The sequence below is a fragment of the Talpa europaea genome (genome assembly GCF_964194135.1).
Source record: "Talpa europaea genome assembly, chromosome: 9".
Classification (NCBI taxonomy): Eukaryota; Metazoa; Chordata; class Mammalia; order Eulipotyphla; family Talpidae; genus Talpa; species Talpa europaea.
In genome coordinates, this window is record NC_140076.1 from 31,543,460 (window position 1) to 31,558,295 (window position 14,836).

Consider the following 14,836-nt stretch of genomic DNA (forward strand, 5'->3'; position numbering starts at 1 on the left):
GATGAGCTGCCATCTTATGTGAGACAAACAAATACTTCTAAAGTCAGTCAGTTCCAGGAGATGGCAGAAAATCAGAGAAGGGTAGGTAAGGTCGCTACATAAAAATAGAACAGCCAGGGAAAGTCTCATCGAAAAGTTACCATTTGATCAAAAACTCAACCTAGGTGAAGGGGGAAGTAAAATGCCTATCTCAAGGAATTTCAGCAAAGAGAACAAGTTGGAGAGTGTTGGAGAGTGTCTAATATATTGGAAAGGTAACAAGAAGGTCAGTACAGCTGCAGCAAAGTGAAGCATAAAAGACAAATTTATAATTATGACTATTTCTATATGGCAGACACAGCACAGTGAGGCCAAAGATAAATGGTGAACAGGAAAAAAAATTTTAAATCAAACTACAAAGACCAATTTTCCTTAAAATTGAAAATCTCATAAAACCAATAACGAATAATAAACCATATTTAAAGACACCTCCCAGAAATGGAAATAGTAATGACTCACAAACATGAAAATATTAAAACTAACTATAGAGAGTTAACTCCTAATTAAAGCTACTCTGAGAAACCATTTTTCATCTGTCAGATTAGTAAAGATTAAATAATTGGTAATACAGAAATAGGTTCTATTGTACCTTTGGAGTGTGAGTGAAACTGGCACTAACTCCTTGGGCAATTTGTTAATATCTATTAAAGCTAAAAATGCACATATATTCTTAGCACATCTAATTTTGAGAATTTAGTCTACAGACATGATTTTCAAGTGGAAATCACCCATGTGCAGTTAATTATTGGGCAGAATATAAGATATACCAATGACATTTGGCTTCAAATCTGTACCCTAGAATAGGGCATGATCTTGTCTTACAATGCTGCTTATGCATAGTGTAGAAGTTATATAGCACCATAACACAGTGCCAAGTATGGTGCTAAACACAGCTCTTTGTTTAGTAATATGAATCTGAGATTGCTGTTATAACTTAATTTGGAAAACATTTTACCATTGCCTTAGTATGTATGTATTTTCATGTCATGTTCTTTGATTTTTTCCAGCTGCAAAATCTGGAAACTTTGTGATTTTATTATTATATAAAGCATGTTCAGCATCATGTGTTTTCAGAGTTGGTTGGTTTCTCATGAAATCTTGACATTTATACACATTTTTTGCAAAGAACTATCATTCCAGTAGATAAAAACATGGGAGAGCACTAGTAGAAATCTCATACACAGAAGTCTTTAAAATATAAATGGTCAACAACACAGAATATTAGCACGTCTGCCACTTATCAAAGCTTTCAAGTAAGAATCAATTACAACCCAGCATTTGACAAAGCTTCACTTGAGACAGCTGATATTTGACAGGGGGAGTTGAATGGACAGGTTGACTGTGTAGACTTTTCCCCTAAGCTCTATACCTGCTATGATTTAGATCATCAAAAAGGACTACCTAAGCTCTATAAAGAATTATATTACTGAAAAAAGATTTAATATATAGCCTTCTGCTTTTAAAGGGGATTGATATAAGACACATCTATTTTAAATAATCTATCTTATGTAAAACAATAGTAGAAAATAATTAGATGTTTCCTAATAACTCTCAAATAGATAAAATCATAAAATAAAATTCTTCTTTGAATTCAGTGGCAAGAAATCTTGAGATGAACTATTAGGTTTCCTTTAATCAAATGAGAACTTGTAAATGGTAAAATGTAAACTCTAGGACATAGTGTCTGGCACAAAACGTATACTGGATGGACAGAATAATATACGAGGACATGCCTATCACATCTCCTATTTCTCCTTTAGCAGCCAGAATTATAGAGCTGAAGTTCTGCACAAAACTGAAGACCTAGATGTTTATAAATACTCATTCATTCCTTTTGCCACCTTTTATTGATTTCCATCTGATTTTATTCATTTTTCAAGTAGGCAAATCATATATGCTAAAAGGAAAAAATAGACATATATAGGGAAAAAAGGGAAGCAAGAATGTGTTTCTATTTCAAGTTAGTGTTTGGTACAGTAAATTTTTACTGGATAAACAGGTAGTAGAGTAAATGGGAAGTTAACAAGCTAGAATGAATAATGACAGAAATGGCTTACTATTACTCAGCAATTACTCTGAACTAGACCTTAAAAATCATTTGTCCCAGGGCCTCCCCAGTGGTGCAGCGGTTGAGCGATGGGTTGCGAAGCTGCCCTCAGCCTCTGCAGCCCCGGTTCGATCCCCGGCTGCTCCCCGGCCACCGGAGGAGGGTCCCACATGGCGCGCAGACCTCTCCTGCCGCCTGCTGCTCCCCGCAGCAGTGTACTTCGGTCCTTCTGCCTGCTCTGCTCCCCACTCTGGCTGTGGTGAATTCTCTCACCCTCCCGTGCTTCTGACTGTACCCAGTGCTTGTATAAATAAATAAATAAATCTAAAAAAACAAAAACAAAAACAAAAACATTTGTCCCAGGCCTCTCTGGTGGTGTAAGGGGTTAAGCACACCACTATGAAGCAATCTGCAGCCTCTGCAGCATGAGTTTGATCCCTAGGTGGCCAGGGAGCCACCCACATGGCACAGCAGACCTCTCCTGTTTTGCCCGCTGCTCCCTTCAGCAGTGTGTTTCAGTTAGTCTGCCTGTTCTGTTCCCCACTCTGTCTCTGGTGGATCCTCTCACCCCCCGCACCTCTAGCCTGTACCCCAGCTCTTGAATGCATAAATAAATAAATCGTTAAAAAATTTTGTCCCACTAAATTTTAATAACAAATCTTGAGGGATATGGTTTATATTTTCAATATAAAGGAAAGTGCAACTTAGAGGGTTTTAAGCAACTTACCACCCAAGTTCACAACAGTGGCCTAGTGATATAACTGGAATTCCAACCCTAGTTGGACTGAATCCAAAACTCATTCATATTCTTAATAATTATGCTGTCATGCATTCTGATAATAGCCTACAAATTATTAGTGAGTAGTATATTAAGAAGCAAAAGTGAAGAATACTAATACAGTTCTTGCTGTTACGAAACTTATATTCAAGTAGAGAATTAGAACAAATTTTAAACCAGCAAAAGTAATGTCAAAGTTCTAGGAGAGTACTATGAAGAGAATGATGGTGAGATCTCTAGAAAGGTTCATCAGACTTTTTAAAATGTGTATTCAAAACACAAAACTCTGTCTTCCCACTGAAGACAGATTATTTGTCTGAAAGTGTTACTTTTACAAATACATTTTTGCTCTTAAACCAAAAAATTAAAATTATATACTTGAACAAAATTAAAGAATTTTCTCATCAGAATTTTTATTGTTTTACATTTATTTATTTGAGGTAACAATGGTTTACATCATTGCATATGGTTCAAGGAACTAGGTTCACACCTCCTCAGATGTGTATCACCACACCTCACTCACCCCAGAACACACATATCCCTTTATGCCTTATCACTGAGCCCCCTCCAGTCTTTTTGAAGAGGCAAGAGTGATAAAACTTAGGAGAGTTAATAGAAAAAATCCAAACTTTAAATATCTTGTCTATCAGTTATATTAGTAGAGAATGATAGAGATCTGACCCAGCCCATTCTGGGCAGTTTCAGACCTGAAAATCAGGTAGGAGATTTTGGTTGTCACAGAATAGAATTGTGCTTAACAGCAAAAAAACCTACTCTGAAGTACAATGCAAGATTCTGGGCATTGTTAGAAAGGGCTGGGTCTACACACCCTATCACATGATGAACAATGGAAAGAAATAAACTGGATAAGAAGGGCAAGAAAATCAGGGCAAACAAGATAGCTGTGTCTGAATTGCTAAAGGACTATAATACAAATTGGGATAATAATACAGAAGATAAGTTAGATTTATTCTATGTAATTCCAAGGTCAAAACTAGAGCAAAAAGGAAGAAAGCTGCAAAAGTTCTCTATAAGAAGAAACACTGAGTCAAAACCCTGTTGTAGCTTTTAGAACAGCTAAAAATATACATTATCTTTTGAATTTTCATTTCTCTATTCCTGGCAGTAGAGATTGTAATAACATCAGTTAAGCCATACAACAGGGGGAAAAGTCTGCATGGCTGCGAATTGAGGGTGACTGAGAATTCTTTTATTCCCAACTCTAATGCTTGGCAAATCCCATGTTCATTTGTTCCCTGATCAAAGGTATGTGCTTTAGACTTGTCTTACATTTCCTACCAGGATTTGCACAGTTTTTCAGTATAATTTTGTTACTGAATCATCTAGCCAGACAAGATCATGGGATAAGCATTTTGTAGTAAGAAAACATACACAGATTTGAGATTTATAACTGGGAACAACTATTTATATGACCTTGGGTAAGTTACAGAAATTCTCTGAGTCAAAAATAGTTTCCTCAAATGTAAAATTTAACCTTTGCTATTTACCTTGCAATTGTGGTTAAATGAGATATTATATATATATATATATATATATATAAAAACACACACGTACATACATACATATACACACGCATATATAAAGTGAGGATTAAATGAGCTCAAATACACAGTGCCTGGCATAATGTAGGAACTTAATGGTTGTAGCTGTCTTATATCTTTTGGGTTTTTAAAAATCATAAGTAATAGTCTTACTCTTAGCTATTGATGAGTCTCTCAGTGAAAGCATCTGTAACAACTGCTGTAAGTTCAGAGAGCAGTTTTAAGGGTAAAGAAGCTGATGTTACTGGTGAAAGAGTCAGAACACAACTGTGCTACTTTCCTTAGTTACACTCTACTGCAGTCACTCTAATTAGACCATCACAAAATGCTAAGGGCAGCATGCTATAATCTACTTACAAATTTGACTAATATTTATTTTTATTATTTTTATTTTTTAAAATTTTTTAAAGCAATATTTGCTTCCCCCCACCCTAATATTTATTTTTAAAAGGAAATTTTGATTACCTCTCATTTTTCTATTGAAAAAGATTGTGTCCAAGTCATCAGACAGTCATAGAATTTTAGAGATTAAAAAGTCAAGGTCCTCAGGTCAAAAAGGCGAGTACCTATTTTCACAGATGGAAAAAAAATCTAGAAATAGATATTCCTATTAATGCCACTTTCATAATATCCGCTTGTTCCTCATACTTCCAGACAGAGTCTCGCTTAACTATTCTACATTTAATGACAGACACTTGTCTTCATAAACAGTAAGGAAGCAAGTGTATTGAAAATTAGTCTTTCAAAGAAAGTCAAGGAAAAGATAAATACCTGGGATTACATCAAACTGAAAAGCTTCTGCACAGCAAAAGAGACATTGACCAAAACAGAGAGACACCCCACTGATTGGGAAAAAAATCTTCACACTCCAGTCAACTGATAAGGGACTGATCACAAAGATATACAAACAACTCACAGGACTCAACAAAAACAAAATAAACAATTCAGTCAAGAAATGGGCAGAAGAACTTAAAAGACATTTCTCCAAAGAGGAAATGCAAATGTTCAACATCCCTTATAATCAGGGAAATGCAAATCAAAACCACATTGAGATACCACCTTACACCAGTAAGAATGGCACATATCAAAAAACAAGCAACAACAAAGGTTGGCGAGGATGTGGTGAAAAAGGAACTCTCCTGCATTGCTGGAGTGCAAACTGGTCCAATCAGTATGGAAAGCTATCTGGAGGTTCCTCAGTCTACTAAAAATGGAGCTACCATATGACCCGGCAATTCCACTACTAGGGATCTACCCAAAGGACACAAAAACATTGATTCAAAAGAACACCTGTGCCCCTATGTTTATTGCAGCACTATTTACAATAGGCAAAACCTGGAAACAACCAAATGCCCAAAAATAGATGACTGGATCAAGAAGATGTGGTATATATACACAATGGATTATTATTCAGCAATCAAAAAAGATAAACTCATGCCATTTGCAGCAACGTGGATGGAACTAGAAGGAATTAGGCTCAGTGAAATAAGCCAGAAGGAAAAAGAAAAATATCAGATGGTTTCACTTATAGCAGGAATATGGGGGAACCAAATAAGACATCAGTGTAAAAAAATAACAGTACAAAACACAACAAAGCAAAAACGGACTATTATAAATCAGACACATACTGCAGGGGAAAAGGAGGGAGAGGGATCACAGGGAGGGAGGGAGGAGCAGAGGGGACTGAGGTGATGGTGCACGGGTGCACTGGTGAAGGAAACTCTATGGGGACTACACCTGAGGGGGTGGGGGGAAGCAAATATTGCTTATAAATGAACAATGATGTAAAAAATTTTAAAAATTAATAAAAAAAGAAAAAAAGAAAGTTAGTTTTTCAAGAACAGTAAATGACTTATGTAAATGTTAACAGGTTTTGCTTTAAGAACTAGCAATAAGTTATTACTTACATAGCTTTTATAATGGCAAAATAATAAATCTGTGCTGCTGTGGTTGCTGGGTAACTAATTAAGGAGTTGCTCATGACCTCTAGTACTTTGATACTGGGACAAGGCACATTGATATACCAAAACTTCTTTATTATTGCCTAATTCTTTCTGTAGTTGAGGTGTATAAAGAAGTATGTTAAGGAGGACTTTCTTGGTGCTGATTGAACATTGAGGGGGAAAAAAGACCATGCAAGAGACTGTTTAGAAGATTGCTTGAGTTGTTGCTATGACTATATACTGAGTCAGTCAACAGATAAATTGACAGCTGGCTTTAAAAAATCCCTACAGTTGGCCCTTTGCGAATAATACAAGTATTACTTTTCTCTATTACTGTAATATAATCAAGTTCACAAATATAAACATATGCTTATGGAAAAGATACCAAATCCAGTTGCTACTGAATTAGCTGAACATGTAGGAAACAGGAATCTAGCTCACTCCCCAATTCCAGAACAACAAAGCTTCCTCTTTTCAATTTTGGTAGTATATTTGGCAGATTAGATTATTAAGATTATTGGGCACCAAAACTTCTTTGAGTATCTACATAGACTGACAGGCAAATGAATACTAGAAAAATGTCAGGGAAATCAGTTTCCATAGATGGTTTTCTGTGACTGAACTAAGATTTTTTTTTTTATAATTTCTGAATGTTTTACTACCAGTCTTTATGGGGAAGAGGAGAAATATGCTACCAACCTAAATGGCAATAGGTGGATAGGATTATTAAAAATTCTTTAGAAACAACCAGGAGACAAAAAAAAATATTGATACTGACATAACAGTGAAGAAAACAAACCTTTGACTTATCAATTTCAGGAAAGAAGAAAGCAAAAGATATGATGGGGTATATTGCTTTTTTAAAAAAATATTTCATTTGGAAATATCTGATTTTTAGAAATTGTTTCAATAGATAACTCCAGATAATTTTATATAATCTATATAAAACTGGAATAAGTACCTCTGGTACTTAAATTTATTTGAATCTGTATATCCTAAAATATTAGGATAACTAGCTATTGGGAGGGAATATTTGCACACAATCACACATGAGTACACTACAGGGGGTCACAAAACAGGAAAAAGATTTGGCAATAGAGCACAATGGGGCAGGGACTTGGTATTAAGCTCAAACTTTGTGTATCTTGAAAAGGGAACAATTATTTTAATACTGTGACTCTTATAATCAAGATACTTAGAATACTGAAATAACAGAATGTTTAGGGAAAAGACCAAAGAGAACACCAACAGAGTAATAAGAAAGGCCTAGTGTATGAGGAAAATAGAATTTAATAAAAACGTACAATGCTGTTCTTTTGGACTGTCTTGTCAAAGGTATCACCTTTGTATTGTTCTTTCCTAACAACAGTCTTCACATGGACTGTGACAACACATAGACAACTGTATTTGAGTTAAATACGTATGTCCTGAATAACATTAATTAGATGAATGTCTAGGGAAAAATTTTTTTTACAGAAGTACAATGCATGTACCACCAGGAGGTTATGATTGTTGTACCAGGTAGAAGTGTGGGAAGTATCCAATCAGAGTGAAAAAGACTTGTAAACTAGTAATTTCAAATTACCTCAAAGAACATTTTTAAAAGGATAATCTTCTATTTTAAAAAGAGTAAAGAATGTATTATAAACAGTTTAGCCATCATCTATATACAGACTGGCTTGTTCTCAAGGGTAAGAGGCCATCACCTTTTATCCTTTCTCTCTTTCCTTCCTTTCAGTACTATTAGGAAACTATTCACAAGTGCACCCTTGGACAATGCTAAGCAGTAATTATGACTTGCTGACAAAGAGATATGAACAATTACTGAGCCCATTTTGAAACCCTACACTAATAAAGTCATTAGATGCTGCCCTTGCCATGATCCTTCTAAAAGCTTCTGAAGTTACAAGAACACACGGCATTGTTTGCAGGGACAATTGCTGCTGGCAGAACGCAAACCTTGAGTTAAACCATGCTGCAAATTGATCTTGACATTCTGTTAAGACCGCCACTAAAAATCAAAAGCAGAGGAGAAAAGGAGAAAATGAGTGGGTAGGATGTAATCATGGAACAGGAGGGGTTCCTCCTCACCTTCTCTCCTCCCTCTTCACAAAACAAACCAGGGAGAAAATGACAAACTCTCCTGGTGTTTTGGAACCTTTATTTTAAAGCATTAATTAAGCCCTTGACCTGGGATGCTTAGGATGGCAATACATTTCCTTTAAAAAGTATTGGAAGGAAAACGTAGCACAAAGGGAATAAAGAAGATTGGGGGAAATTATATGGAAATCTGGCATGGAGACTCTCTGGAAGTCTTACTACTCTGACCACAACATGTCCATTTGTTTTGTCAGCTACTCCTACAGAATCCATATCTGCTCCTAGTGTAACAGCTGGAAATTAACACTCCTTGTGACTCCCAAGCAGACCCCACACCTGGGCTATATTTGTTGGATCAAATGGAAGTGTTGGGTTAGAGTAACATGGTCAGCTAGGCTGCAACCAGGCATGAACCACTGAGTAGTTTGGAATTAAGGGTAAGCCACTGTGAATATGGCTAATTACTGAGATTGAAAGTGCAGGTGAAGTCAGCCTAGTGATAATACACGCTTTAAGTCAATTAACTCTTGCCAAAGATTAAGTAATGTGGAAAACTATCACTTGAATATTAAGGCTAACAAGTACCTGTCAGCATAGCAGCAGAAGTTTATTGTGGACTGCAATACTGCACTCCAGAGCTTTAAGTTCAAAAGCTAATATTGACAGACAATAGAATTCTGTACATGAACACTGGTACTAACTATGTGTACAAAATTTAATTAAATGCTGTGTATTTGTTACATGCAACCTGTGTAACTCAGGCATTGTCAGCAATTCCTAGGGAACTATTTGCAGCTATTCTGAACACTGCTTAGAAATAGTGTGCAATGATCGATTTAACACTTTATCACATGTACACTGATGTGCGAAACATTTTCACCTCAGGAACTTATATATAAGTGACTCATTCTTCAGCCTTCAACTAGCACTTCAGCTTGTTGATTATCCACTTGGCACTATCCTAGTCAAATCAAATGTTTAAGTTTTCTCAAATTAGGTAATCTAACCAGTTACCTATACAGAGTGGACTGAGGCCTTTGCCTGCTTGGAACAAGAGACACTGACACACTTACTACTGGTTAACATTGGTGGTTTACTGTTCCATGTTATGGGACTTTCGCTGATAAAGGAATTTCTGCCAAGGACCCAGAGCTGAGAACAAAAGTTTCTCATGTGTCAATATTCCCACACACCAAGTAGGTATATCCAAATAGTTCTAATAGAGGAAAGAAAATTAACAATTATTGTGCTATTGCTTTATATAGTGCTATCTATATTTAATTCTGATGGTACCCAAATGGAACTAACCTGACTACATGGCAGATCTCACCATGTAGGACCAGTCTACAGTCTGGTCCTATGATTATGTTTACTTTAATCAGTGGTACTACTATTGCAAAAAGCTCAGAGTACCACCAGAAAATGGCCCAATTTGAGAGGTCAATTCCTTCAGGGGTATCATAGAAAACTGGTGAGTCTGGGGGAGAAACTCTGGAACCAATGGATGAGCTCATTTGATTTGGAATTAAAGCCTTTCTTTTCCTGATGACTTATGAGTATGTGGGGGCACATGAGCATACAGGCCATAAAATTCCAGGATTGCTACAGGGCTGCAGAAGACAAGGTTCCATTTGGACATTTTTAGTTTATTCTGCATGAGTATAAAGGCTATTGTTTTTTTGGTTTTTTTTTTGTTTTTTTTTTTTTTAGAGGCATGCTTTATTTATTTGTTTGTTTTTTTGTTTTTCTTTATACATGCACTGGGTACAGTCAGAAGCGCGGGAGGGTGAGAGAATTCACCAGAGCCAGAGCGGGGAGCAGAGCAGGCAGAAGGACCGAAGTACACTGCTGAGGGGAGCAGCGGGCGGCAGGAGAGGTCTGCACGCCATGTGGGACCCTCCGCCGGTGGCCGGGGAGCAGCTGGGGATCGAACCGGTGCTGCAGAGACTGCAGGCAGCTTCGCAACCCAGCGCTCAACCACTGTGTCACCGGGGAGGCCCTGAAGGCTATTGTTTTATTAGTCTTATTAATGGCTGTGAGGAAGGATCATGCAATTAAGGGACATAGCAGTATTCTCAATGCTTTTTTCCACTACCCAAGCTGGTTTCTCTTATCCACTATTTTTTAACCAAGCCTATTAGAGATCATATATTTATCAATATAACACTTTTTAAAAGACACTGTGTAATGCAGTGAGATCACAGACATAGCTCCTTTGGGGAACTGGCAACCTAGCACGGACATAGATAATCACTATATAAGGTTAGCACGGACATAGATAATCACTACATAAGGTAATGAGTGTCATCAATAGCATAGGGACATTATAGGAACACAAAAAATGTGCATTTTAAGCCAGACTGTGGCAAGGGAATGATGGGGAGAGGCAAAGTTTTCTAGAGGTAATGTCTTGCTAAAAAATATTTTTATTTTATTAGTTAAATTCATGATGTTTTTCTCCTTGTTACATAGCCAAAAGAGTATATGGTCCCTGCTCCACTGACTGCCCCTAAGCATATGTCAGATACTGGGATGAATCATTAACAAAACTTCTTGGAATCTGTCCAGTTTGGATGGTTGACCTAATCAACTGGCTTTGGACTATACAGGATTACATTAGCTGGTTAGTGTCTTCTATATTTTCCTTGCTCCACAATTATGTCAACTACTATCTGTCATTTTAGATACTTAATGATAAGGTTTAAATTACTGGCATCCTTTTCTAAGCACAGCAAATACCTGCAACCCAATAAACTAGGAAAGTTGCTAATATAAAAATCTCTAAATAAGAGTAAAATTCTAATTTCATCATTCCCATGTGTCATCTCTTTCAAATCCTTCTCTGGTCCTACCAGATACAACAGATCACTATAAAGTTCATCTATACTTTCAATGCATCTTGCACATACTTCATATTACATATTAGCTCTCATGTCTGTCTTACTTACTAGACTATGAGTGTTTTAGACTATGAGCATTAGCACTGTGTCTTTTTCAGTTTTTTATCTTCAATGCATAGCATGGTTATGGTTCATATTAAACATGCAGTAAATGTTTACTCATTGAATAAACATGAAGGAAATATATTACCTTTCTTAAGATATTTTTTTAGCCACTTCCAGAAGTGATTTGTAGAATCTCCTTGTTTACTATTATCTGCTTTTAGTACTTTCATTTACATATATATCCTATGGTTTCTAGGGTCATTGCTCACATGGATATTTAGGATGAATACCTTTGAGTACTTTTGAAGACTAATAAGAATATTCTGCCTGTTGTTTTAAGATAGAATAGCCTTAAAATACAACCATGGCGCCAACACAATTGTACAGATTTCCAAGGAAGAAACTTTCATTTAGATGTACAATACTGAAATGATACAGGTTGACTAAATTAAATATTCAACTTAGAAAATTATTAGATAATTTGAAGAAGGGAAATCCAAATAATCAACATCACAGGGAAGATTAAGAAACTCTATAAAAATAAAATTTGTCTCCTGCAATCACAAAGTAACATAGCAGCGATTGACATTCAAATTCTGGTTGAATTTATCAAAGCATTCACTTAGCTCAATATTCTTCACTAATTTTCTACACACACAAGACATTCATAGCAAACTGTAGAGGACTAATGTTTCTGTAGGCTTACCCACAGAATTTAGTAAGCAAAAGTATATTTGCTTGGTAAATTCCTTCTCAGTTTAGTCCTCAGATACTAATATTAAGGCATACGCCCAGAAAACCATGAAGGAAACATCCAGATTTAAAAGCTTACATTCTCTAAATTTATATTAGCCTGAACTACATAGCAAGACATGGGACCAGACAAAACATCTACCAGACATTTATTTCCAGACTTTAACATTTGTCATAAAGAAATCGTAGTTAAAAGGAAACCCACATCAATAATCTTATTTGTCACTTCTAAAAGTTTCTTCCAAATTTCTATATATTAATCAGTGCCATTTTAATTATCTGGCAATATGAAAATGATAGCACAAAACTTTTGACATATAGCCCACTGATCAATAAATATAAGTCCAGCAATCCTCTATTGAATTGAGAGTGAAAGTTTGAGGTTTTGTTACGCAGTGTTAATAGCATCAAATGGATGGCGCAATTAATTTTCATGACAAATATCTTTGGATATATGTGGTGATAAAAATCCAAGAAAGATTAGAGATGGAAACCCAATTAGACAATTTTTTTTTAAGATGAATCTATGACAGGTGGTAAAAAAATTGTGGCTGAGCTAAACCCTTTTTTGGGGCAATAAATCAGCCTAATTAATTCTCTTACTATGCCATATATCAAAAGGTAATCCACTTTATTTGGGAAGTATTTCATTCCAATGAATTTTCATCTTGTGTGTTTGTAAAGAATTAAATGGAGGATAGAACAAATGTTTTCCCATTTGCCTAACATTAATAATGACAGAGCTGTGCATGAAAAGTAGCTATATAATTTTGTTACTTTATATTGAAAAATGTAATACCTTAACATAGGATAGTTGTTAATTTGTAATATGGATAGAACTTGATTTTGAATAAGGATGCCAAATATGTTAAATTCCAAAAATAGTTATTTTCTACTTCCTCATAGCCCTATTTCTTGTTCATATAAATGTATACTAAATTCAAACACCAGATGTTTCTATTTTCAGTCTTTAACATCATTTCTTTTTATTTTCATGACAGTAACTTAATAACGGACTGCCACGTTTTAAAAAATTTAGATTGAAATATCCTATCATACTGCACAGTTAGTCCTGCAATTCATTGAGAAATAGCTCTAAAGCCTTAAACAAGGCCTTTATTTTGTGTTTTAAAAAAGTGTCATAAGGAGTTAATAGGACACAGCTGTACTGGCTCTTTCTAATAAGCAGCTTCTGTCGCTTTGGTCACCACAGGTGTCTCTGTAACCTGCAAACTCTTATTACTAGTGTATCAAAGTTGTGCTACTTAACAGACTTCTTTAGTAAAACATAACAAAGCAATTACATGGCTGTTGATTGCCAGTCATTAAAAAAAAACCCTCAAACACTGTTTTTCAAAAGAAACTACACTGCAATTTTTTGTCATTGTAAAATAAAAGGAACTAAAGAATTAAATGGAGGATAGAACAAAATAACAGCAGGTAGCCTGCTGAACTTAGCCACTACAGATGGTTTAGAAATAGTGTTTCCTTCTCCATCAAGTTGTGGATAAAAGGAAAGGAGGAGATTCCTTACTGCCAGTGAATGGCAAAAGATTTAGCCAAGTCTCCAGTCTATGTATTTTGCCTCATGAAAGACATTCGATGCTGCATTTTTATCTGTTTTTGGCACTGCTTTTCATCACCTTTAACTGAGTGTGAATAATAACCTGATTTAATTTAAACAAATACAGGTGCTAAAGGTTCTTTATTTATATATAACAGGGAACATTTCCAAGGCAGAACGAAGTCATCCTATGAAATTTCCTATCCATTTGCTTAAAGAAATGAAGTATTAGATGAAGAAATTGCTTCAACATTCTTTTGCTTCACATTTAAGGGAAGAATCACCTTTCTTTTTAGATTCAGATCACTTTATAAAATAAAGTAAAAAAGATATGCAAAATTTCAGTGAGCCATAAAATAATAAAAAGACAAATCAAATGATTTCTAATTGTTTTATAATCATTTAAATTAAGTAACTACAATATGCTTGCCTTGAAATGAATTATTTTAATCTCCCTGTTCATAAACCAGCAGCCTGTGATTATGATTGTGTTAACACACCCAAGTAGCATCACGGGATGTTATAGCCACATGTGTAATTAAACATGATGAAATATACTTCAGATGGGTAACTCAAATGGGCAAAATATGAAGAATTATTCATCACTTATACAGATATTATGATTAACAAACTAAGTAAATTTATCTTGACAGCTAGGAAAAGGGATTTTTTTTTCCTATTGAGAATATGGATGTATTGCTGGCTGTGTGCAAAAGAATGTGTGCAATAAAGCGATTACATCAATTAGCATATGCTAGAGTTAAGCTATTACCAACTCCACTGGACTGGTCCAGAATGTCCTGCCTTCTTCACTGAAATTATTAAAAAATAAACTTACCAGTAGGAATATATGTTAGATTTATCTTGTCTTTTCTGAGCATTATTAAAAACAGGATTTTTCTCTAAATGTCCAGCAACCTATTATAACATTTGAAATTAGAATATACCGTACATAGAAATGTACTATCTTTGTTTTATTGCAAAAAAGATTAGAACAATGTATTTTGATTTTTGGTTTTGTGTTGTTCTTGATTTTTTTTTTAAAGAAATCTCTTATAAGTTAAGGTATATTTTCACAATTATAAATAACTGCATATGTTAGCTA

The 14,836-nt window shown here is 35.3% G+C and overlaps 1 protein-coding gene across 2 annotated transcripts in view; it reads right to left on the reverse strand.

The window, feature by feature from the left end:
• FAF1 (Fas associated factor 1) overlaps window positions 1–14,836 on the reverse strand; it is a gene marked incomplete at both ends in the record, with an annotated part of 326,509 nt that overhangs the window by 76,541 nt on the left and 235,132 nt on the right. The window lies entirely within an intron of this gene.